Here is a 27,751-nt window from a genome sequence, read left to right on the forward strand (position 1 = left end):
ACACTATTTCTTTTAGGTCATTAACAGTTAAGCCAAATTAAAAAAAGAACTGACAGTCTAAAATCAGTAACTGCGCTACGAGCACAAAACAGAAAACCTATGACTTTCCAGCTGTCAATACCAAATAACGCTTCGTTATTATGGTATATATACGAGCAATAATAATGCATTTAACCCACTAGTTTCATAAATAACAGTAAATAAATTATAGCGACTTACTTACTGACTTTTAAGGAACCCGGAGGTTCATTGCCGCCCTCACATAAGCCCACCATTGGTCCCTATCCTGAGCAAGATTAATCCAGTCCCTACTTTCATATCCTACCTCCCTCAAATCCATTTTAATATTATCTTCCCATCTATGTCTCGGCCTTCCCAAAGGTCTTTTGCCCTCCGGCCTCCCAACTAACACTCTATATGCATTTCTGGATTCGCTCATACGTGCTACATGCCCTGCCCATCTCAAACGTCTGGATTTTATGGTCCTAATTATGTCAGGTGAAGTATACATTGCGTGCAGCTCTGTGTTGTGTAACTTTCTCCATTCTCCTGTAACTTCATCCCTCTCAGCCCAAAATATTTTGCTAAGAACCTTATTCTCAAACACCCTTAATCTCTGTTCCTCTCTCAAAGTGAGAGTCCAAGTTTCACAACCATACAGAACAACTGGTAATATAACTGTTTTATAAATTCTAACTTTCAGATTTTTTGACTGAAGACTAGATGACAAAAGCTTCTCAAACGAATAATAACAGGCATTTCCCACATTTATTCTGCGTTTAATTTCCTCCCGAGTGTCATTTATATTTGTTACTGTTGCTCCAAGATATTTGAATTTTTCCACCTCTTCGAAGGATAAATCTCCAATTTTTATAGTTCCATTTCGTACAATATTCTGGTCACGTGACATAATCATATACTTAGTATTTTCGGGATTATAGCGACTACAAATTAAAAAAAAAATCGGGCTTAATTTTTATAATCTTACTATCATGTGAAAAAAAAATATAATCCATAGAAGGATTAATGATATGTGATTTAGTTACTGTTCCCCCCCCCCCCAAAGAAAAAAACAAGCGAGCTGAAATAAAAGGGTGGGTGAAAGAAAGAGAAGTGAATATGATTTAATGAAAAAAAAAAAAACATGGGAGGAAGAAATAACGAACAGAAAAGGAAAGAAATAATGTAAAAGACGTAAAGAAATCGAGTGGGAGAAGCTTAAAATAAAATTAGTAGTAGACTAATCGCAACGTTTAACTGGTGACATACCACAGCCTAATGTACTGGAGTGTCAGTACAGTCAACTTCTATTATGCAAGACGTGTACGAGAGTGAGGACTTCATTGCCGGTACTGGAAGAGCACTGAGTAACTTACGCACAATTCACACGCACAGGCACAGGCACAGACGCACGTACTGTACCTTGTGAGAGCGGCATGGTGTCAGAGAGCCATGTCAATTGCCAACTGAGGCGAAGGAAACGTCACTCAGTTAGTTTCTCACTGCTCAGCAAGTCGGAGCTGCATGTGCTTCACTCGTGACCCTGAGCTCGCCACGTGCTGTGGCACCGATCGGCGTCACTGGGTGCGGGTGGTTTTCAAACTATTTCTATAAGGTCTAGTAATACATACAAAGTAACAAACTTCAATATGTGCAATTTAAGTTCATTATTTTGTTCATCACAAATTTCTCCGTGAATTAAACCGATTGGCGATTGGCCTGTTCTGTCTTCAGGAATTTGAAGCGTTGGTTGGTCCTTCCAACGCATATTGGGAGGTCCTCTGAATCGTCAGCCTGTTGGCTTGTAGTTAAGTATCCTGTTTGGGATCCTGTGTGGAGGCACTATTTCTATATGTTCAAACTAATTTGTTCTATATGTTTTAACTTTGTTTCATATACAGGGACATCATTTTATTTTTAATAACATTTTTAATATTAACTTGCCTATACCTCTGGATCAACGCCGTTTGCTGCTCCCTTCCACGACTGGAGTACGATGATACTGGCGTAATATACAAACAAACCACTTTACTAGGTATAGGAGGGAAGAAAAGTAGTTCATCCATTTACGTAAACTAGGAAATATCGCGCTTTTGAGTTTGATAATTTTCATTAGGTTTTTGTTTAATTAAAATACAGTACAGTATTAAAAATGAGTGTTTTTACTCACGAACTGAGCTGTCCATGTGGACGTATTCATTATGCAGTGTATATTATACTGTCTAGAGCACATTAGCGTACACTATAGAGAATGAAGTTAAATTCAAAAATAATCATAATATGGATATTTAAACACTTTTTGAAAATGGTGGCCGTTCATTTCGATATAGGCTTCAGTTCTAATGTGCAAATAATCGCACTAATGACTATTGTACCTAATCCCAATTACCATTTTCGTTCTTCGTACTAGTAACTAATGTTGAAATAATTCTGTACCTACTCTATAAAAGAGTACCTTATGTACTGTAAATTCAATCTTCACCTCTGACCGATCCGGAAAGATAAAATTACTCAGACATACTATCTACTGTCCGTCCAAGTGGTTATGTCGTAGGGCCGTAGAAAGGGAGAAAATCACGTGACAGTTAAGTACTTAACGAGGCCCTTTTATTTAAGTTATTTTAAACAGTTGTATAATATTACGTAGACGTCCAATTCCTATCAGAAATTAATGTTCTCAGAAAAGAGCTAATTCAGCCCAGCCACTAGCTGGCGAATAAAAGCTGGTGGGGGAAACCGGGATACGACGTAGGCAAATGGACGACAGTACCTGTGCGAAAATTATTCAATATTGAAAGTTCTTTCGTCACTGGAAAACGCGAACATATTTTTGGAACTATGACCGTAAGGCTACTATGACTGTATATACGGTCTTGGATCTGTGTGGAGGACGGTTGAACTTCATTAGTAGAAGGGGTGGGAGTGAAGTACATTCAAAAACTCAGGTACAATAAAAATTGAAGTAAAAATAAAATGATGTCTCTGTATTTTCTACATTGAATGTTTGCCAAATTCCTTAATTTCTTTTGTGATCAGAAAGTGTGTGTCCAGCTAAGGGTCCAGCGACTTCAGTTCTTCTTAACCGAGCTGTTGTCAGCGTCCAGGTTTCAGATCCATACAAAAATGCTGGTAAAGCTAATGTTTTGTAAAATTTTAATACCGTATCTGATCTAACTTTTCTAAGCAATGTTATTCCCATTGTTCCTAAGAGCTGAAGTAATTTTTCCAATTTATTTTCTTTGTCTCTATAAGTAATGTGAGCAGGGTTGCCAGACGTCCTGAATTTCCCAGGATTGTTCTGGATTTTAATGGTGTGTCCTGTGTCCTGGATTGAGTTATATATCCCTGAATGTTAAAAAAATAGAAAAAAAAGAAAATGATAAAGTAAATATAATTTTATCTCATTTATATAAATAATTTTTAAAGTTTCTTCTTCATATCTTCAAGATACTGCCCATACCTTTGTCCAATGTCGTCGTCAATGCCACCTAGCGTATTCTATCCACTTGCATTGAAATAAAAACGATAATACTATGGTATGCATTAGGTATTATACAGTATCTCTGTTCTTAGTCTCTTTGAAAATTAATTTATTATAGGCAAGATTTAAACACTGTATGGTGCATGTCTACTGAATATAACAGGATATAATATGACATTATTTTTCTAGATTTTATCAATAATTCAAAGAAAATTTCATAATCTAGTAAAAAATGTAACAAATTTAAAAGTTTAGGCTCTGTATAATTAGTTGAAATACATAAAATTAATAAAATCAGTAGCTGTATTGCAAATTGAATTAATTGAAATGTATAGTCAGGTTAAGGTAGGAAGGCAGTATCATCACCTGTCCTGGGTTCCTGATGACAGAATCTGGCAACCCTGGATGTGGGAGATGTTGCAACTAAGCCAGTCAAAGGGAGTTTCTTGTTCTATTATTTCATTGTTTATTACAATTTTATTTCCGAATGAGTTGGATCCCATAAAATTCAAAATTTTATTTTATTTTTTCTGTAGACATTATTACAATACAGTTTATTCATTTGGAATGAACCATAATTTGTAAACTGTCCTTCGTATGTTATCTTCAGAGTCTGCTAATTTCTGGTCATCTGCGTATAACAGAGTGTTTAACTGGGTTTCCTCAATGAAATAATGTGGTGTTAATATTTTAATTTTGTCCTTTAAACTTACAGAATTTTCAAAACTAATTATAATACGTAAGGTAAAAAACTACAAGGTTTCATTACTTACAATTACAGTTTCAATGAAAGTATAAAATCCGATATAATTTTGTTGCTATTTAAGCGGGTGTCGACCCTAGGAAAAAAGATTTCTCTCGTAACTGAACACTTTGTACTGCATAGCCACTGATTGTTTCACCTATTCATTATGTGATACATATTGCAAATGTAAATATTGATATTATTGTGAAACTAGAGTTCTGAGAGTATTAATATTAAATATTTATATTAATGCACCATACAGTATCTGTGGCCATTGCACAAAAATAAAATAACATATTGTGATTATAATAATGAAAATAATGCCAGCATTCTTACGAAAATTAAGGAAGCTAGCGTCTATACTTACGAATGTGATTATTGTTCTTCACTAAGTTCAACATGTTTATTCCTAGAAACATTCTCATAGTTATGAAACAAAAGATATGAATTCTTTAAGATTGTTTGAACCAAAATGCAACACTGTTACAGTATTTAATCATAGTATTAATTTAGGCCCAAGAACATATAACAAATTTATATTTAAATATCCTAATCTTGTCAATTCTAATAGTTCTAGTATTAAATTTAAAAAGTTACGTATGGATTTTATAAAAATTGAAAAATTGTAAATTTAAATTTATATACTATAATTGCATAGTAGACATAAGACAAATTGTATTGTATACTTATTAATTTCAATTCAGGAATCCGCCCCTGAGCATGAGTTCTCCTCTTTCAGGGGCGAGCTAAAGCCTTTTCTGTATATAATATATGTTATGTTATAATTATTAGCAAAATAAATAAATAAATAAATAAATAAATAAATAAATAAATAAATAGACAGACAGACAGACAGACAGACAGACAGACAGACAGACAGACAGACAGACAGACAGACAGACAGATAGACAGACAGACAGATAGATAGATAGATAGATAGATAGATAGATAGATAGATAGATAGATAGATAGATAGATAGATAGATAGATAGATAGATAGATAGATAGATAGATAGATAGATAGATAGATAAATAAATAAATAAATAAATAAATAAATAAATAAATAAATTGAAGAAATGTTGCATCCTTCTCAGATAGAAACCTAAACAAATTTCTGTTATCACGAATCTTAGGTAGATCTACTTTAGTGTGAAGCATTTGTTCAAGATGTGGATTTTTAAATTCAGTGATTCCATGCTTCAAAATGTGAAATATATAAAAATATTCGTAGTTTGCAGAGCAAAGGACATCACCGTTTGGTTGGTATTTTAGCATCACATTTCATAAGACTGAATGTCTTTTTTCCTATTGGTTTTTCGTAAAACAGTGGCTTCAAAAACGTATCCCATTCTTTTATAATTTTCGTATCCATTTTATTATTATTATTATTATTATTATTATTATTATTATTATTAAATATACTTTCCCTAAATAGGGAAATGAGGATTGCCGAAAAGACGAAGAGAAAATTTGAATAGTAGGCCTACACATTACACGGGTAGTTTCGTTACGAATAGTAAACCAATGCAAGAAAGAGGAAAATAATTACAATTCAATGTCTTATCTCATGTGATTTCTACTTCAAAATCTGATGGCTTATTACGACACAACGCCACTGCAGTCAGAAAGGGTTTTGCAAATAATTACTTCTTTATTTTTTTTATCGTTTTCCTTATCAAGTCAAAGTATATATCGCACTGGCAAAACGAGTGACCTCTGACAAGGAATAAAGAGTAACGGTCACATTCAGTGTCTTGGCAATCAGGCAGAAAATTGCGTTACTGTTTGTTTTCTGTTTTGTCCTCCTGCTGCATCAGAAAGAAAGATCACAGAGGATACATATTTATACTTTTCCAATTCTTTCTTAAGGGCATCAAGAAAAGACACAACAGAGTTGGGATTTTTTTGCCCTCTGTTTGCATAGAACAATAGCAATAGCTGGTATCATCATTGAACACATGGACATTAAGGCTGGTATTCACAGTCGACACTTTCGATTAAAGTGTCCTTCGGAAGATGCAAAGTATCACTTTTCCGTTGCACAGTCGGCACTTTGGTGCAAAGGAACACTTTGGATGAAAGTGTAGTTCCGACCACACTTTGAGCCGAAAGTGTCACTTTGTAGAAAAATGGCGGACGTCTTGGAAGTTGTCGATTATTAGAACGTGCGGAAAGATGGCACAATTAGTGGACAATGTACTAAAGCGCTACATTAGAGATAGGCCTAAAGACAATCCCGTGGAATTTTATAATGTTATAGAATGTAAAAAACGGTTCCAATCTGATAAAGAAACTTATTGAGATTGCTTATATTTTCGATGACTGGTTGATAAAAACGAATAATAGAGGTTTGCCAGTGCCTCCAATAATACAGTTATTGACTGCATTAAAATTCTACGCTACAGATATGTACCATACCTTATAATATATATATAATATTATAGTTCAGATATTTCTGTAGTAACATTCGTATATTTATAACCTCAATTCGATGAAGTGATATGTAGGTAGATATGCCTATATAACCTATTTTTTATTACTGAAACGAATTTTTTAACTTAAATAATATTAAACTAACTTCAATCTAATGTAGGCATAACTATCTTAAATTAGCATTGAGAGCCTCATGTGCTGCCTTCTAAGCAGATTCCATAATTATATTGGGTTTAAAATGATTTTGATTTTTGTTGACTACCGGTACCTGTATTTTGAGATAAGATTTGTCTTGATGTTGATATAATCATATATATTTTTTCACGCATGTAAGCAATACATCTACTGTCTCTAGTTCATGTGCAGTCATAACCTCACCATGAAAAGAGATCTCATACTATTAGGCCTATTTTGTTATGCATTGTAGAAACATTTGGTATTCAAAATATTCCTGATGAGCAGGCAATAATGGAAACGAGAGAGAGAGAAAATGATAATAGTAATAATAATAATAATAATAATAATAATAATAATAATAATAATAATAATAATAATAGCAGTAGTAATGTGTTTATTTCATTCTTTTTTTTACTTCTATTCACTATTCACGAAAAAGGCAAAAATGAAAATAAAGGAAATAACACGATATATCAATCAAGGAGATACGTATAAAACCTAACTTAACGATATAAATTTAATTATATATACTTAACCTACTCAATCCAACTTAATCTAACTATGTAAACTAATAGAAGATATGTACAAAATCTAACCGAACTATATAAATCAGTGGAACGGATACATACAAAATTAAACTTAGCGACATAAATCAATGAAAAAGATATGTACAGTACCTAATCTAACTATATAAATTAATGGATCAGCTATGTACTGTACAAAACCTAACCTAATTTCACCAGCAGTATCACTAACTATTTAATAAAAATGTTATATATCTGAACTGACTGAAATAGTTTAAACTATCGTCACCAAAAGCTATAAACTGAAATAAAACAACTTTAAATATATATTTTCTTTCTCGCGCGATCAATTAGGCTCCCAATTCAAATCACAAGCATTGTAATTGTAGGTTATACGTCATTAATTTGTTATTGTTTGTTCACTTGTTTTGAAAGGCATTGTGGGACTTCTGTTACCAACCAAATTGTAACTCTACACTTTGCTGGTGCAAAGTGACACTTTGTGAATGCACTTCTTCAATCGTCTATGAATACCACTAATATGAAAGAGCCACTTTCGTCAAAAGTGTCACTTTTCAAATTGGTGATATAAAGTGTCGACTATGAATACCAGCCTAAGACAGAGATGTCAGTACACGTAACCTGTGTACTGTAACGTGTGCTGCAACGTGTCTATACACTACTGACTACTAGACCGGTACTCTCGCACAAGTATAAACAAACGTACCACCATTACTGTTGAAGATATCCAATCAAAAATTTTTATGCATTATACCTCATAGAGAGGAGAATCTAATACAGACTTCTGCTTAAAAAGGGTGCATGAGGTTAAGGGAACCAGGTAGTGATTAGGATTCAAAAATCCGATTTTTTATTTTGTGTTTTAAAAAAGTACAAAACTTGCTCTTTAAAACAATATAAATATTGTGTGGGTGGTAGTTCCGCAGATTAGCCCTTTAAATAGCTTCTTGAAATTTGACGGTGCATGTAATTCATTCATCCTTCTTTTTTTTAAATGTAGTTTTCCATAAGTTGACATTTTTCAAACTTAAGTGCATTTTTCTCTGAAACTACTTAATCAATTTACATAAAATTTTTATAGTGATTTTGCAGTCTGTGTTCTACTTAGTACACCTACGAGTTTAAGAATATCACACATATAACACGAGAAAAAAAATATATGCATTGAAAAAAATATAAAAAAAATGTTAAACAAAGTTCAATATTTTTCTATTTCACTAGGGGTGAAATATTGAATGAAATTTTGCTTTAGAATTTACAGTATACATTACTAGATAATTAAAAAAAATACAAGGTATATGAGTGAAAATTGTAGCAAGTAGTGTGTACCTGAAGAATGAGGTACACTTAAAGTGGGAAAACAGGTTATCAGTTACAACCTTTCTTTTGCACTTGGATACGAAACTAATTAGTTGTCTCTTACACCACTGAATTCAGAATGATTGATTGTACAGGGAGATCTTTTTTATTTTTAATAACATTTTTAATATTAACCTGTCTATACTTTTAGAGAACCGGAAACACCGCTTGCTCCCCCGTCCAAGACTGGAGTTCGATGATACTGGCGTAAAACACAAATCACTCTACTAGGTAATAGGAAGGAAGAAAAGTAGTTCATCCAGTTACGTAAACTAGGAAATATCGCGATTTTGAGTTTGATAATTTTCATTAGGTTTTTCTTTAATCAAAGTACAGTACTGTGTTAAGAATAAGTGTTTTTACTCACGAAGTGAGTTATCCATGCGAACGTATTCATTATGCAGTGTATATTATACTGTCTACAGCACATTAGCGTACAATATAGAGAAAGAAGTTAAATTGAAAAATAATCATAATATGAATATTTAAGCACAATTTTGAAAATGGTGGCCGTTCATTTCGATACAGGCTTCAGTTCTTTTGTGCATATTATCGCACTACAGACTACTGCATCTAATTCCAATTGCCAGTTTCGTCCTTCGTACTAGTAACTCATGTTGAAATAATTCTGTACCTACTCTACGTACTGTAAATTCAGTCTTCACTTCTGCCCGACCCGTAAATATAAAATTACTCAGACATGCTATCTACTTTCCGTCCAAGTGGTTATGCCGCAGGATTGTAGAAAGGGAGGAAATCACGTGACAATTAATTACTTAACGAGGCCCTTTTATTTAAGTTAAATTAAACAGCTGTATAATATTACGTAAACTTCCAATTCCTAAGAGAAATTAATGTTTTCAGAAAAGAGCTAAGACAGCCCAGCTATTACAGAGGGACAAGCAGAAGCAGGTGGGGGAAATCGGGATGCGACGTAGGCAAACGGACAGTACCTGTGCGAAAATATGATTCAATATTGAAAGCTCTTTCGTCACTGGAAAACGCGAACATATTTCTGGAACGTACTATACTCAGTAACTGAGTACTGCTTACTATCTGCGGTCTTGGTTCTGTGTGGAGTTGGAACTTCCTTAGTAGAAGGGGTGAGAGTGAAGTACATTCAAAAACTCAGGTACAATAAAAATTGAAGTAAAAATAAAATGATGTCCCTGTATAAGCACGGAAATTGTTATTTTACTCTGAGCACTAAAAGCCTAGAAATATTGAACTAAACTTTTGTACCGACATTTTTTAATCGAACAGGCATCACTACCCAGTTCCTTTAAGTGCCCGTTTTACATAGAAGTCCTCAATTTTCCTCACATATGGACAATTACCACCAACGCATTTATTACGAGATCCATGAAAGTAGTGAAGTTGCTCATCATATTAACCTATAAATATCTTCTGGCAATATTTGCTTAATTTCTTTTATGTGACAATACTTCGACGCCAGAAGTGGGAGTTTTTCTTCATACAAATGATGTAGGCTACTTTCACGTTTTTGGGGGGTTTATTTATTATTTTTGGAATATCCATGTATTTATCTTAAAAGTGTAGCCAGATCTTCAAATTACCATCCTGGCTGTACTGAATGCAACAGATATAAGCAACAACTAAATATTCCTTTTCCTAATAAGAACGGATAGATTATATAAGTGACAGATTCCTATGCTTTTGTATAATGTATGATCAACTTATTAAATTTTATAGGATTTTGGTTTTAACCATGCTGTGCGACATGCTTCTATGTAGCTTGCTGGAGAGTATACTTCTCTGTCTTTATTATTATTTTTTCTTTTTCAATACAACTATGTATTGAGTCTCACTCCATCTGTCTATGCACCTTCTCAAGGAACCTACGGGTGTCTGTAATACCAGTTTCGTGGGCAGTCAAAAGGAAGGTATTTGTAGAACACTTTGGATTTTGAGTTTGATAATTTTCATTACGTTTTTCTTTAATCAAAATATAATACTGTATTAACAATAAGTATTTTTACTCACGAACTGAGCTATCCATTCCGACGTATTCATTATGCAGTGTACATTGTATAGTCTACAACACATTAGCGTACAATATAAAGAATGATGTTAAATTGAAAAAAAAAGTCATAATATGGATGTTTAAACACATTTTTGAAAATGGTGGCCGTTCATTTCGATACAGGCTTCAGTTCTTTCTTTTTTTTTTTTCTTCATATTATCGTACTATAGTCTATTGTACCTAATTCCAATTACCAGTTTCGTCCTTCGTACTGGTAACTCATGTTGAAATAATTCTGTACCTACTCTATAAAAGAATACCTTACGTATTGTAAATTACATCTTCACTTCTGCCCGATCTGAAAAGATAAAATTACTCAGACATGCTCTCTACTGTCCGTCCAAGTGGTTTTGTCGCAGGGTCGTAGAAAAGGGAAAAATCACGTGACAGTTAATTATTTAACGAGGCCCTTTTATTTAAGTTATTTTAAACAGTTGTGTAATATTACGAAGACGTCCAATTCGCAACAGAAATTAATGTTTTCAGAAAGCTACGACAGTCCAGCCACTAGCCTTTACAGAAGGGCGAGCATAAGCGGATGGGGGAAACCGGGATGCAACTAAAGGCTGGTTCACAATAAACCGGGAACGGAAACGACAACATGAACGAGAACGGAAATATTGTTAAAATAAATATATTTAAATGTGAGTATTCACAATTAACTATTGTGAATGCTCACAATGAAATACATTTATTTTAACATTATTTCCGTTCTCGTTCTCGTTTCCATTTCCGGTTTATTGTGAACAAACCTATAGGCAAACGGACGACAGGACCTGTACGAGAACATGATTCAATATTGAAAGCGAACATATTTCTGGATCGTACTATACTCACTAACTCATTACTGTTTGTGTTTACTATGACCGTAAGACGACTGACTGTATACGCTTGGTTCTGTGTGGAGAACGGTTGGAAGTTTACTAGTAGAGGGGGGTGGGAGTGAAGTACATTAAAAAACTCAGTTACAATAAAAATTGAAGTAAAAATAAAATGATGCCCCTGTACTTACTTGAAGTTACATCCAGCCACAATATCTTCTTTGAGAAGTAGAAAGTGTTCGCAAAAATCCCTGTTGAGATAGCTCTCACGTATGTGGTTTTCACACTAAACATGACTACGTCACAACATACGAGGTTTCATATTTTGCCAGTGAAGTGAAGCACAATACAGAAATAGTTGTTCCTACATTTTTACGGATGAGTTACGAGGTTATCTTCCGAGTAAGTAAAAAAAAAACAATTCTGAAAAATTGAGATAAGAGGTTTTCATTGTTACCCGACGAAGCCAAAATAAAAACATTTAAAAAAATTGAGATACGAGGTTTTCATACTTAGCCGACATTATTACGGATGAGTTACGAGGTTATCTTCCGATTAAGTAAAAAAAAAAACATTTTTGAAAAATGAAGATAAGGGATTTTCATTGTTACCCGACGAAGCCAAAAGGAAAACATTTTTAAATAATTGAGATACGAGGTTTTTATGCTTAGCCGACGATATGTGTAGCATTTTCATGTCCGTGTCTCTATTGCTGTAGTTGTGATTGGGGTTTGTCATGTGTTCTGTATAGGTTGAATTGTTGTGTGGTTTGGCTATGGCTGTGTTATGTTCTTTGTCACGTGTTTTAAATGATCTTCCAGTCTGTCCAACGTAGAAGTTGTTGCAACTAATTCATGATAGTTTGTATACATCTGTTAAGTTGTATTTTTTTTTTTGTGTCTTGTCTGTGTGTTTAGATGTTTCTGTAGTGTGTTCTGTATGCAATGTTGTATTTTAATTTCATAAAAGATGATGCAATCTTAGGCCCGTTACACAGTCGTCCGTATGCTACGCAGTACGCACTACGGATCCGTAGGCAGTTTGCTTTCACAGTCACGCGTAGCAAATCCGTAGCAGATTAATTATATCAGTCGGCTTGTTTGTTTCAAAATGAGCGTGCTTCAAGGAAAGCTTTTGGCTGCACATTATTTGTATTAAAAAGAGTGCATAATAGACAATATTGTGTTCACCCGCTACTAATTCTAAAAATCCTGAAGGAAGCTTTTATAAATCTACAAAGTGACTTGCGCGAGACCGAAAGAAAGTTCCTTTAACTAATTTCGCAAGTTTATTCAATCGTTTGATGAAAAAATTGAAAAAATTACAATAAATGCAGCTTGAAGTAGATCTACATAATTATGCCCTACCGAGCGGTTTGCTGTTAACATAAGGTGATAAAAAATACTCAAATGAATAAATTATTTATTATCGACATTTTATTATTTCTTGTTCATTATAACAAATTACTAAACCATCAATTACTTTTTGTTATAATCTATACAGATCGGAGTTTCTAAACCTTTCTCATTTCCTCACTTTATTTTAGTGCGGGCCTCTAAGTCTAAGGTATAGATTGTGTATAATGTACTGTAATGTTTTTCCTTTCTCTTGTATGGAGGAGGGACCCGAAGGTTTACACTACAGCCTGAGGCTTATTGTGCTTACCACTCTATTCTTGTGAATGACTGGGTAGCCGAACTGCCGCGCTCTTGTACAAGTACAGCACACTGCACCGTGTATGGATGATGATGATGATATGTGAGTTAATAACGGCGAAATGAGTCCGAGGTCCAACGGTGAAAATTACCTAGCAATTCTGCTTCAATTAGTTGAGGGAAAACCCCGGAAAAACCCCAACCAGGACCTGAACCCGGGCCAGCTCGTTTCATAGGCAGACGTGCTGACCATTACTCCACAGCAGTGGACTGCAGTAGTGTTACTCAACCTTTTTTGATTCTGAGGCTCCTTTTTTTCTCACATTACTTTAGTGCGGCTCCCTGGCCTGAGGTGTAGAGTAGAATGTAGAACATACAAAGTAGTAATATGAAATTTGGTATCAATTCAAAAAGAAAAATCTTAATTAGCTTGTTCTAATTTAAAGTAAAATTGTCAGATAATAAAGTTTCAAAGAACAAATTTTAAAATTATGTTATATTATTATTATTACCACCATTATTTTTTTCATTGCACCCCACTACCAGTTGGTCGGTCACCCTCAGGGCTGCAGCCCCCTTCCCGGTTGAGAATCACTGATTTAGATTAAATCTGTTTTAAATACACTGAGGAAACATTTATATTGACTAGGTACTCTTAATTAAATATTCCTTAACTTATTTTATAGATAAGAGGTTTCGTATATACTATATACCGTAGTATGTTGCCCATAATGCTTTGGTAAATTCCGGTGAGTGAAAGAGTATCGTTGGAGGTTGATGGAGATGGGAGAATTGACATCAAGGAAGACTATTGTTCTGTTTGGGAAATGTTTCCAGTGTGACAATGTGAACTGATATTTGTGTATTTTGATGTACGATTTTTCTTAATATTAGCCCACCGAAAAATGGCAAATGAACAGACTAAGTAAGTGATGTGAATGGGAAGGACGGAATAAAATGGGATGGTTCATGTTTTGTATTCGCAAGACTGCGTTTAGCACTTCTATACAATAATGTAGTTTCTACTTCCGAAAAATATCCAAACAGCTGGTAATATTGAAATGAGGAAAGAACGAGCCTCATCCTCTTTCATCTCTTTGGTTTTATATAGCATAACTAAGTTATCCTCAACGGAAGATTTTTTTTTTCTGGAACTTCTGCCATGTCTTCTCTCATCTTCATCACTCACCTGCATTTCATTGTGTGTTATTGTCAATTTCTGCAAAATTTTTCAATATAATGTCACACATATCACGCCACAACTTCTACCCGATACCTCTATTTTTGTATTATTCACAAAAAGAATCCCAGAAGCATTGTCTTCTATCTAATTGACTAATAACAGCTGCGTATCCAAAATCATAATGCTTTCAAACATGAATTTTACTGCTTATTATGCCGCTACGCTATGCGTAGTACGCATGACTGTGTAAGCTCACACTTGTCCAAGGTAGTCCGTAGCGCGTAGCGGGACGTCCGTATGGATCCTACGGATGCGTACAGTACGCAGAACTGTGTAAGCTCCCATATATGTAAGGTATTTTGCTACGGATCCGTAGTCCGTAGCGCGTAGCATACGGATGACTGTGTAACGGGCCTTGTGTTCTTGTTTTCGTATACAGGATGTATCTAAATTGGTGTCAAATATTTCGGGGACGTGTTCCTAACATAAAAACAATAAAAAAATCATAAGAACATGGGTCTGAAAACCATTCGTTAGGGAGTTATTAAAGTATTTGTCCCTTCATTAACCGCTGATTGTTTGATGATTTTTTGTTTGTTTGTATTTTGTAGAGCAAAGAAATCAGAGGAAAATGTATTCTGTGAGTGAACAGAACGAAATGATTTGCATCATTTAATTAATGATGTGCTTCTGGACGTCATCCAACGAATGTGTTTTAACATGCTGCTCCAGCTCATTTCAGTCTGATAGTTCGTAATTTTTTAACGATCGATTTCCCCAAAGATGTATTGGTCGAAGGGGATTCATTGCATGGCCTGCTCGATCGCCTGATTTGAATCCAATGGATTTCTTCGTCTGGTTTATGCGACTCCTGTACTTAATGTTGATATTCTGAGAGCGTATGCAAACTGGATTTCACGAAGTACGAAACACTCCAGGAATTTTCAACAGAGTACGCCAGAGCATGTAACGCAGGTTTAGGGGACACAATGAAGCAGGAGGAAGCCACTTCGAGCAATTTTTGTAACATTAAATTTTGTCTTGTAACTCTGAAATAAATTATTTTGAGATCAATGTTCATATGAACCTTTTGTAATGTTTTGGTGTTAGGAACACGTCCCCGAAATATTTGACACCAATTTAGATACACCCTGTATTAGTGTGACGTATTAGTTTTGTTCTTGTGTTTGTGTTGCGTTTTCTTGTCTGCGTTTAGTCTTTCTTATTTTTATTTTAGTAGGTTATTTTGCGACGCTTTATCAACATCTAAGGTTATTTAGCGGCGTCTGAATGAGATGAAGGTGATAATGCCGGTGAAATGAATCCGGAGTCCAGCACCGAAAGTTACCCAACATTTGCTCATATTGGGTTGAGGGAAAACTCCGGAAAAAAACACAACCAGGTAACTTGCCCCAACCGAATCCGCGGCCAGACGCGCTAACCGTTACTCCACAGGTGAGGACTTAGTCTTTCTTATGTTGTTGTCTATTATGTTGGGTTGTATCCATTTTCCTGTGCTATGTATTTGATAGCGTGCATATATTCCTTATAGTCTTGTTGGCTCATAGGAATGTTAATGAGTCTGTGTATTATGGATCGAAATGCTGTGTGTTTATGTTGTGTGGGGTGATTAGAAGTGTTGTTTATGTGTGTGACCGTGGTAGTGGGTTTCCTGTATATTTTAAACAGACGTCTGTTGTCTCTTTTTGTTATTGTGATGTCTGAGAAATTTATAGATTTGTTGTTTTCTATTTCTAGTGTGTAGTGTAGTTTTGGACGTATTGCTTATGTGTTTGTGTAGATTTAAACAAAATAGAAGTCTCCCTTTTGTGACTTCATCACGTTTAAAATAAATGTACAATGTAAATCATCTCCATTACAGACTATGAAGGCACACAAGGTAGAGGTTAAGGCTACCACCCGTGCAGACAAATCGGCATTAGTGGCAGGAGTAATGAGAATCCTGCGTATCCGCCACCTTTACCACCAAGAAAATACCTCTGGTACTCATTTGTGTTAAGCCTTGGTTTTTCGTGAACAGACGCATGCGACATGCGAGGCCCGCAACGCACAAATCCGAGCTACATGAGATATATTGAATGGTTCCTACAGCTGCGAGGTGCTCAGACCTCGCATCTCGCAGCCATAGAAACCACTCACTATATACCTCTCGTGCAGTCCGGATTGTGCGAGGCGGGCCTCGCACCTCGCACGTCGCATGCGTCGGTTCAGAAAAACAAGGCTAAGACTGAGTAAACTTCAGGCCATCGTGAGACCGGAAGGATTGCATCCATGACCATAACAGGAATCGAACCCGCGAGATTCTGGCGTGTAAAGTTACGCTACCGCGAGACCCAAAGTTTCGGAAGTAATTTATAATTGAAACATAGCTACAATTCATTCACAAGGAAAAGGAACTACTTACAGGTGGAACAAGTCAGAAAGTCTGATTCGTGATGCGGGTAACGATTGACTGTTATATGCAGGGCCCAGATTTTGATGACATATTTTAATTGAAGCCTCACAGATATTGCTTACTTGTACATAAATCCTTATCACGCCCCCACATTACAGAAATGCGTATTTATCATTTTAAGCTTTTATACTTTTATGTTATTTTTTATTTCACGTCATTTTTGTCATTTTCATGCCCTTTGCGTCATTATTCTGTCATTTTATAGAATTTATTAATATACTAGCCGTACCCGTGCGCTCCGCTGCACCTGTTAGAAATAAATATAAAGTAATTACATAATTAAAATAGGACGTTATATCCAGGGAACAACTTTTACAACAGCGCAAGATAATCTGCTTCGCTCATTACCCAATTTTTTTTTTACATTGCATTTATTACATATATATTTTATGTATTTTAACACGATTCAATTGAGCATAGTTAAAATTTGAATTACACAATAATGGATTGCTAAGCTAACGTACTATTACTGCATACTAAATCAATACACTCTCGTTGTTCGTTAATTCTCTGAGATTAAAATGAGTGTACATAATTGTTATTTTAAGAAAAATAGAAAATGAATGTACAAAATAGCCTATCAAATTTTCTGTGCATAAGAAGCTATTTTAATCTTACCTGTCCTCGATTTACTCAGACGTTACTGTAATAACATTATAGCAATATGTCCCTCTAGAGAAACTACACTTTCCAATGGTGAAATAATAATTAATTGTACATATCGGTTAATTTAGCTTCTGATACTACTTCATATAAACACAGAAACATTCTCTGTAGGCTATGTTTAATAGCTTTCGATTGTTGATGTCCAATGCCCCTGTTTCGATTGTTGTTGTCCAAAGCCCCTTATAGACGAAGTCATTTCTTCTTAATTCATTGCACCGTCTTAGATGGCGTTATTTTAATTTTAAAACTCATTTATCTCATGAAATATCAGTCCTATCAAACTTCTGTAAAGAATAAAACTTATCGGAAATCATTTTTAAAGAAACGTTTGTTATGTAATATTTTTCACAAAAATCACTAATAAGCGAGATATTTCGATTTATTTAATTCAGGCCCCCTTATAACCCTCCTTTTAAATAAAGTATTTTGAATGCCATATAGCCTAAAATCTAAGTTACTACGAACTTAATTTATATTCCAATTTTCATATAAATCGGTTCAGCCATCATCGCGTGAAAAGGTAACAAACATACAGTCAGACATACAAACAAAAATTTCAAAAATGCGATTTTCGGTTTCAGGGTGGTTAATTATATATGTTAGGACCAATTATTTTTGGAAAATCGAAAATTACCAGAAAAATTTCGGCTACAGATTTATTATTAGTACTATAGATTATCGGAGCTATGAATAAGCACAAACACTCGAACATCAAAAAGTTTCACTCAGTTATCGAAATGAGAAATAAAAGTAGGTAATTTCGTACACACTTTGCCTGTATTCTTGAAAAAACCACATTCCTATAAAAGCTAATTTGGGAAGGATTGCGTGATGTGAGCAGATTTTTGTGGATGAATGGTGCAGCTCCTAGACCACATACATAGTCCAGTCTGGTATTAAGTGCTTCTGTGTGTATAAGATTAATTTCCAACGATTTGGTGCAACTTCAAGAATGCCCCCATTGCATCTACAAATGTTGAAAGGAGCTTTACAATGTACTCATACAAGAACGTGCTGGGCAACAATCGTAGTTCTTTCCCTTCGAGAATCTGAGCATGGGCAGTGTCATTTTTTGCAATGGGAAATGAGGCAATATTTGAAGCTTATACATCATATACGTAGATAGATGCACATTTTTTCATACAATTTTCCGACCGTATAATGTGTTCGACCATATAATATTTAAATTCTTCTATTTATTCTCAAAAATGTTCTACTTAGGGACTGGATGACCTTCTAATAATAACGGCATGCAGATACCTATTTTGTTTGTATGAACTATAAATTTCAAGTATTTCCACATCTTGTATATTAGAGATTACGTGAACAATAGACATTTTTATTATTAAAATAAGTAAATATATTATTCCATATTTTTGGGAGTTTAAGTTTTCACATCATTTTACTGGGGGTTTCCTGTCATTTTATAGCCCATTTACAAAACATTTTTAGGTCACCAAACTCCGGGCCCTGATTGCATGTATAATTGAAATATTAAACAATATCAAGGCGATTGAAACTGAACAAGGAAATAGTAGGCCTACATTATGCAACGAGCCTATAATGAAGGTAATTAAGAAGTGAGTATGGATATTTATGAAACGAGCGCAAGCGAGTTTCATAATTTTCATACGAGCTTCTTAATTACCATTATAGGCGAGTTTCATACGACCTTTTATGCTCGACCATATTTCTAACTTGATATTATTAATTTTATTGTATCTGACCTGGAGCAATGTCCCGTATGTTGTGAGATGTGCGCAGACGCGAAACTATTGATTTTTTCCGAGGAACAGATGTCCACAGTGACCTTGCTAGACCATAAGAACCTACAGAGATAACATTGAAATAAAATTAGACATTGAAAAACGAGATGACAAATTGAATTTATTTGAACATTATTTACAATTAACGCTAATTATTATAGTAACAGAACATAACCTTCTGCGACAGTATTGGATTTCCAGCCTCCGTGACTTTTCGCTAATTCTCTTTCGATTGCATATCCGAGAATAATCGATACTTGCGGTTTTATAAGGGTAGAAAGCTGACCTGTCATTGGCTGAACAGTTGTAACCTGAGTCGTCATTGGCTGAAAGACCTGACCTTTGATGAGTAGGTGTACTTTAATGACATGCATTAAAGGTCTGCTACCAGGTGTATAATTACTACATTTCGGCATGGTCGAGCATAAAATATATTATATTATTACGATGTACCGAAGTACATATTATATTTCCATGCAGAAATTCTGCGTCATCATATGATGAAGGATGGGTGGAACGGAGAAAAATTCTCTCCCGGATATGACATGCGAAAATAATCACTTAGTGATTTAAGACGGCGCTCATTCCATCGGATCCCGGCCACTTAGTCACTCGTAATGAGTGCACCTCTGCACATTAATGTGTTGGACATTGTGCCACTGTCACAATCTGTGACGCATTGCATGAGGGTTGGCCATAGAGGGAACCTAAGAGGTGGAACTTAAACTGAGAGAATTCAATCCGGCATTGGAATGAGAATTCGTTGTGGCTTAGCAGCGTTTCTCAAACTTTTCTGAAGTGGGGACCACTTTTTTAAGTCAGAACATTTCCGCGGACCACCTTACTCTTGTTCCCTTCGAAAGCAAATTTATCATTTATGTAGCATATTTTAATACTTACATTTTAATGTAGAAATAATTAATTAAAATTAATTTAATTCAATTAATTTTATATTAGTATTAACTAATTAAGTTAATGTTAAGTTAATTTCTTACATCGTCATCTGAAAAAAGAAAAATAAAAAATTAATGCAGAAACATGCCCGATTTTCAACAAGCAAAGATGCAATTTTTCATGTTCTATTATTGGTGTACGACGTAGGCCTACAGTACGTGACCATTTCAATGTGCAAACTATTAAAAATGTCATAAATACAACGAAAGGTTCGGTACTTTGGTCCTGTTATGAATTCGGGTAGTCCCTAGCTGGGTTACAGACACGGTGCCAGATGTGCAGGGAAAAGATAGCGAGAAACACCACGTTCATAGTGCTTTAAATCCCTCTTTTTTGCTGAGAGTAGAGTGGGAAGCCGATAGATGGGTAGGATAAATAAATTTCATAAAATGTCAGTACTGGGAGAAAAAGTGAAAGGCGATTGCCATGTGTCATTTACAAACTCTGAGATTTTCAGCTATAGTGTGATACGCAATTCGTTTGAATTTTATTTTTTCTTCTGTCTTTTTTGAAGGACCACAAGGGCAGACCTCGAGGACCACAGGTGGTCCGCGGACCATAGTTTGAGAAACGCTGGCTTAGTGGATAGAGTGTCAACGCGTAGAGCTGAAAACCCGGTTTCAAATCCCGGTGCGGGAGAGAATTTTTCTCCATTCCACCCATCCTTCATAATAAGGAAAAATATGTAGGCCTATTTAACGACGCTCGCAACTGCCGAGGTTATATCAGCGTCGCCAGTGTGCCGGTATTTTGTCCCGCAGGAGTTCTTTTAAGCACACTTAAATGGCATCGACCTGGGCCGGGATCGAACCCGCAACATCGGGCATAGAAGGCCAGCATTCTACCGACTGCACCACTCATGTCGTCTCTGAACAAGGATTCAACTCTGACGAGCATTAAGTAGGCTGACCATGTGTACCGTTCTCAACGGGAAAGTACCGTTTTTATTAAAAAAATTATCAATTTTGTCCCTTAAGAATACTATCAATATACTTTTATTTTGATCGATCAAGCGTTTTACTTTTGTTCTGTATGCCAACCGGAAATTTTATTGTTCAATGCTGGTGACTTAAATCAATATATTTCAATGTCATAATTTTAAGTGATTAATTTCTCTTTTTAAAGCTGTACGTATATCCTTGCAATGTCAAAGTGTTTAAAGCGCAGTTTCAGTGACGAACCCCAGAAATAACTCAAACTTATTAAATTGAACAAACTATGTAGTGATGCCACGAAAGTGATCTAAGAACATCGTAATCTCCATTTTCCGTTGCTCGTGGAGACAGATCAATCTCGTGAGGCAGCTGGATACATGGAATAAATAAAACATTTCTGCATCTCACGTATGGGTACACACTTTTTCTGAAAGGACGAAAAATGCTTAGATGTTCAGACTTTGTATTATTGCGGAGTTCATTTTTTGTCTCCCAGGAGGTGCAGTATCTGTTGAGAGAATATTTTCTATGTACAGTATGTGGTCAAAGAATAACTCTAGTTTAACCACTTCCCTGATTAACCCGAGTTAACTCGGGTTGCTAACTTGTGTCAAAATTTATTAACCCGAGTTAACTCGTTTGAGTCTCATTTTCGCTGCTAAGGATTATACTCCCGAATATATACGTTTAAATTCTTTCATTAACCTTTTCCTCACTAGATGGCTACAGAATTTAGTGATATTGCTATATTTGGTGGTGTTTTTTGTACTTCTTCCTTGCGAGTGGAATTCTATGCTCATGTAACATTCACACACAGTAATGAGTAGATGCTAGTTAGTTTTGGCGGTTTCTGTTTGTGTTTAGTGGTTTTTGTGCTGTTTTGTGTAAAGATGGATCAAGTTAGTGATTCCGAAACTTTTGATCAGGAATATATTCCTGTAGAAGATTAGGAAATGAAACATCGGTATCAGAAGACGAAGTTATAGACCAACAAACAAATTCAGATCAGTTGTTGTCGCGTCTTTTCGACAGTGGTTTGAATAGAAGACATCTGGCACCATTTCTTCTGCACCTCCGAGGTCCCCATCCCCTCAAATTTTAACATTGTTTCTCATAACGATATTTCTCAATTTTTTAAATTATCTTTAATAATGACCTCATCAACATTATATTCGAGGAGACGATTCGGAATGCTAATAAATGTTCACAGAATGTTGAAAATATTTCGTGGCGGCCTACTACAGACTCTGAAATGCGTGTACTTTTGGGCATAGTGATACTGCAGAACATTATTCACAAACCTGAAGAACAGATGTACTGGTACAAATATTCAATGACTGCTACACCATTCTTCCCAAAACGCTCTCATATAGGAGAGCAGATACTACTGTCCGGAATGCAAAGTGCCACTGTGCGTAATACCCTGGTTTCGAGTCTATCACACGACAAGCAACCTTTAACGCCTTGATAACAGCACTGATATTGTACCTCATGAATTAATCCATAAAAAAACATAAGTTGGTAAATAGTTCAGGAGAAAATCAAAGTGGGAGACCTACCAGAGCTGGAATCAAGGTGCACGAGATAACTCGGGATAATAATTCAGGTATGAACGTATGTCTATTCCATAGTGATTTTTTAGGTATGTAAGAAAATTAGTGATGTACAGTGATTCTGCAATATAAATGACTTCTTTACGAAAATAAAAAAATATGACACTTTTTTTCACAAAACTGGTAAAATATATAGTAAGGGAAGAGGTTTAAGGCCGTATTCATAGACATTTTTAGCGCGTGTTTCCGGTGGATGATCAGAGTTTTTCGTATTCATAAACCAGTGTTAGCGATAGGATATGATTTGAATTCTGTACAAGTAACCAGTCGATAGCCGGGGCTAGCTTAGTACGCTCGTAGCGCGTGCTGCGAAATGTCTATGAATAGCACCCTAAGTGATGATGGTAGTAAAGCCATACTGTGTAATGGAAGTGAGAAGCTTTATGATACGATTTTGAAACACTGAAATTTGCTGTGTAAAATCACTTCATCGGAATACAATCGTGGTGGAATACAGTTCCCCTGCACGTCTACCTAAATTTTTGTATGGTTTCTGTTAGCGCTCAAGTTGCAATATTGTCATGTAACAAAATTGTTTATCGTTTTTTCTCTTGAATACAGAATATTATATATACATATCCAGTCCCGTTTTGCCGTCCCTATGTCCCGCTTATGTCTCAAGGAAATATGGTCAGCCCAGCATTAAGTCTTGCTTTTGTTTAGACGGCATCTCGGTGGCCGTCAATTACACGCAGCCCTCACAGTCGCAATTATGCAAATAAGCGCTATTAATATACATCACTGCAGGACGGGAAGGACTCTGCCGAATCCCGCAACATCGGTCAGCAAGGACACTTCGCCTTCAAAGCGCGCCGAAATAAACGAAACAGTCAGAGTCCAGTGCTGCCACAAGTCAGTCACACCCTTCGAACATAAAAGCAGGCAGAAGAGGCAAGGCTTGCTGGCTAGTGGCACCACAAAAAATCAGCTGATGCAGGGCAAAGACACGGTCGAATTGCCTAAATTTGTATAAGCACTGATTTGTACAGGGACATCATTTTATTTTTACTAACATTTTTAATATTAACCTGGCTATACCTTTGGATTAACGGTTGAGAACCGGAAACACCGTTTGCTACCCCCTTCCACGAATGGAGTTCGATGATATTGGCGTAAAATACAAACAAATCACTTTACTAGTTATAGGAGGGAAGAAAAGTAGTTCATCCATTTACGTAAACTAGGAAATATCGCAATTTTGAGTTTGATAATTTTCATTAGGTTTTTGTTTAATCAAAATACAGTACAGTATTAACAATAAGTGTTTTTACTGACGAACTGAGTTATCCATGCGAACGTATTCATTATGCAGTGTATATTATAGTGTCTACAGCAAATTAGCGTACAATATAGAGAATGAAGTTAAATTGAAAAATAATCATAATATGGATATTTAAACACATTTTCGAAAATGGTGGCCATTCATTTCGATACAGGCTTCAGTTCTTTTGTGCATATTATCGCACTATAGACTATTGCATCTAATTCCAATTACCAGTTTTGTCCTGCGTACTAGTAACTCATGTTGAAATAATTCTGTACCTACTCTATAAAAGATTACCTTACGTATTGGAAATTAAATCTTCACTTCTGGCGGATCTGAAAAGATAAAATTACTCAGACATGCTCTCTACTGTCCGTCCAAGTGGTTTTGTCGCAGGGTTGTAGAAAGGGTGAAAATCACGTGACAGTTAATTACTTAATGAGACCCTTTTATTTAAATTATTTTAAACAGTTGTACAATATTACGCAGACGTCCAATTCCTAACAGAATTTAATGTTTTCAGAAAAGAGCTAAGACAACTCAGCCACTAGCCTTTACAGAGGGGCGAGCAGAAACGGGTGGGGGAAATCGGGATGCGACGTAGGCAAACGGACAATAGCTGTGCGAAAATATGATTCAATATTTAAAGCTCTTTCGTCACTGGAAAACGCGAACATATTTATAGAACGTACTATACTCACTATACAGTACTGTTTACTATATGCGGCCTTGGTTCTGTGTGGAGGACAGTTGGAACTTCATTAGTATAAGAGGTGGGAGTGAAGTACATTAAAAAACTCGGGTACAATAAAAATTGAAGAAAAATAAAATGATGTCCCTGTACATTATTTACATGGTGAAAGAAAAAAATAACTTTCTTATCTGCCCCCATCAGAATGTTTGCTTGTGAGCTACCCAGGAACTGTAACCAACACCGGGTCAATTTTTCCCTTTATATCCACATACTTCAAGTGGGCTGACAAGACGCCAGAATCCCAACATTGAGTGCACACAAACTCTGTGTGCTTGAAGTGTGATTTTCTGTTAACAACAGTGACGTACAGAGGCCTCAAACTAGGAAGCTGCCTGGATAGGGGAAGTAGTAGAGCTAACGGAGGGGGCCCACCTAGGCTCCGATACCCAGGTATAGTCATATTATCTGAAAAGTTGACCTCTTGACAATGCATTCAAGATGTACCCTCCCTATGCAGCCTTCTCAACTGTTATTAGAACTGAGCTGTACCGTTATAATCCACAGTGCACAGCAGTAAGCGGACAGTGGTAGGGGAGAAGTGCTCTATGCGCCTGCGCGAACGAGACAGCTTGCTAGTTTGAGGCATCTGTATATTATGCAAGTCTTGCTTTAAGGTATAGCTCCCTGTGAAGCTGACTTGAATAGTTTCAAGGGAGCTATAATTTCAGCTTCACAAGGCAGACTTGGACAACTGGATTAATGTCCGATGATTGTGCCTCGACTTGATTTCAAAACGCGAATATCAGTTTTATTGATAAGCATGACCATTAGGCTACTTGGCCACCAAGAACATTTATATAGTTTTAGCGATTAAAACGTTGCCCTGACTTCTTATAACTCTTATATTAGCAATAAAAAGAAACCAGCTATAGAAATGTACGTACCTGCAATCAAGCATGAATCACTGCCACAAAACCGAAACGTACGAAGTCCAAACTAGATTAAAATTTTGACAAATTTGCTTGGCTTACGTCCATAATTTACATACGAGATCAATCATATCTCCTTAGACGAACTTCGTTCGAGCCCTATTGGCGAGATATCCAGTCATGGAGCCGATACGGTTTGTGTGAGAGTAAAGCAATGCCCAACATTAGATGACATAAATAGCAATGAGTGACATCGAGATAGTGGTAATTCCACTGAAACTGACTGCGTTATCGCCGAGCAATCACGAGGATGACACAACATAAGAACAAAGGCAATTCAAGAAGCATGCGAGTGTGCAAACATGTGCTTCGGAAATGAGCAAATCGCATCCGACAACCCGAATTTAATTAAAGCATAAAGACGTTTAGTCTGAATATCAAGGTTTCTCATCCAATGGCATAATGCTTCGAGCCCATTTTCAATCCGTATTGCAGCTAATTTCAATACGAATATGGAAAGATAAAACAAGTTTCATATAGGCGACACCTACTTTTACTATTCCAAGACCTGCAATTTTAGGGCAAATGACTATTTTGTTGCTCAAGCGCTAATAAAAACATTAAACATGTCCACATCTGTAGAAGTCAGCAACTTTGATAAGAGTTTGGTATTACCCTAAATGTCTATTTGGGTCATCAACGCCTATTTCACGCATTTAGTGCCTATAATGACTATTTTCCTATTATATAAACATTTATTTATTTATTGATTTATTGATTGATGTAATGATTTATTGATTTAATGATTTATTTATTGATTTAATGATTTATTTAATGATTTATTTATTGATAATGATTTATTTATTCATAATTATTTAAGGATTGATTTAATGATTTAATGATTGATTTATTGATTGATTTAATGACTTATTGCTTGATTTAATGATTTATTGATTGATTTAATAATTTATTGATAGATTTAATGATTTATTTATTGATTTAATTATTTAATGATTTATTGACTGATTTAATGATTTATTTACTTAATTACTTATTTACTTATTTATTTATTTATTTATTTGTTTGTTTATTTATTTAAAACTGTTAACTTTATTAATGTTTGCTACAACAAAGAATAAGAGGAATCTTAAAACCTACAATACATTTTATATTAAAGATTTATTTAACGAGTCCACACCTGTGGGGTAACGGTCAGCGCATCTGCCCGCGAAACCAGGTGGCCCGGGTTCGATTCCCGGTCGGGGCAAGTTACCTGGTTGAGGTTTTTTACGGGGTTTTCCCTCAACCCAATATGAGCAAATGCTGGGTAACTTTCGGTGCTGGACCCCGGACTCATTTCACCGGCATTATCACCTTCATCTCATTCAGACGCTAAATAACCTTAGATGTTGATAAAGCGTCGTAAAATAACCTACTTTATTTAACGACGCTCGCAACTGCCGAGGTTATATCAGCGTCGCGGGTGTGCCGGAATTTTGTTCCGCAGAAGTTCTTTTACATGCCAGTAACTCTATTGACATGAGCTTGTCGCATTTAAGTACACTTAAATATCATCGATCTGGGCCGGGATCGAACCCGCAACGTCGGGCACAGGAGGCCAGCACTATACCGACTAATCCAATCAGGGCGACCATTTTATTTATATATGTGCCACTTACGTGTCTGTTTTTTTACTCACAATCAACATTTTCAATTATGAACAGCTTTTTCACAGTTTCTCAAATTGTAACATATCGATTACGTTTATTAACAAACTCAGAACCAAACATTCTCATAGGGACAACAAAAAAGTTATTTTTTATCTTTCACCATGCTAATAATGCCAAAACAAGTGCTTATACAAATTTTGACAATTGGAGCGCAATTATGAGGGCAGTGCAGAAAGTAAGTTTTCCTGGGGTCGTTTACAGAAAGAAAAAAAAAACGATTTCATGGAAAGATTTATTGGAACACATACAATAAGTGTTGAGCTATTTTTCAACATATGCC

At 35.6% G+C, this 27,751-nt stretch overlaps 1 protein-coding gene across 5 annotated transcripts in view; it reads right to left on the minus strand.

The window, feature by feature from the left end:
- The window catches only part of LOC138708168 (metal cation symporter ZIP14-like), a 241,459-nt gene that overhangs the window by 53,697 nt on the left and 160,011 nt on the right, over positions 1-27,751 (minus strand). The window contains exon 1 of one of the 5 annotated variants that reach the window (XM_069838432.1): positions 25,757-25,950. The exons of 3 other annotated variants lie outside the window; for them this stretch is intronic. The gene's annotated coding sequence lies outside the window, so the exon portion shown is untranslated. Of the gene's footprint in view, positions 1-1,269; positions 1,426-25,756; positions 25,951-27,751 lie in introns of those variants that run through there. One more of the 5 variants, XM_069838433.1, reaches the window with a different exon arrangement.

The sequence above is a fragment of the Periplaneta americana genome, chromosome 10 (assembly GCF_040183065.1).
Source record: "Periplaneta americana isolate PAMFEO1 chromosome 10, P.americana_PAMFEO1_priV1, whole genome shotgun sequence".
Lineage (NCBI taxonomy): Eukaryota > Metazoa > Arthropoda > Insecta > Blattodea > Blattidae > Periplaneta > Periplaneta americana.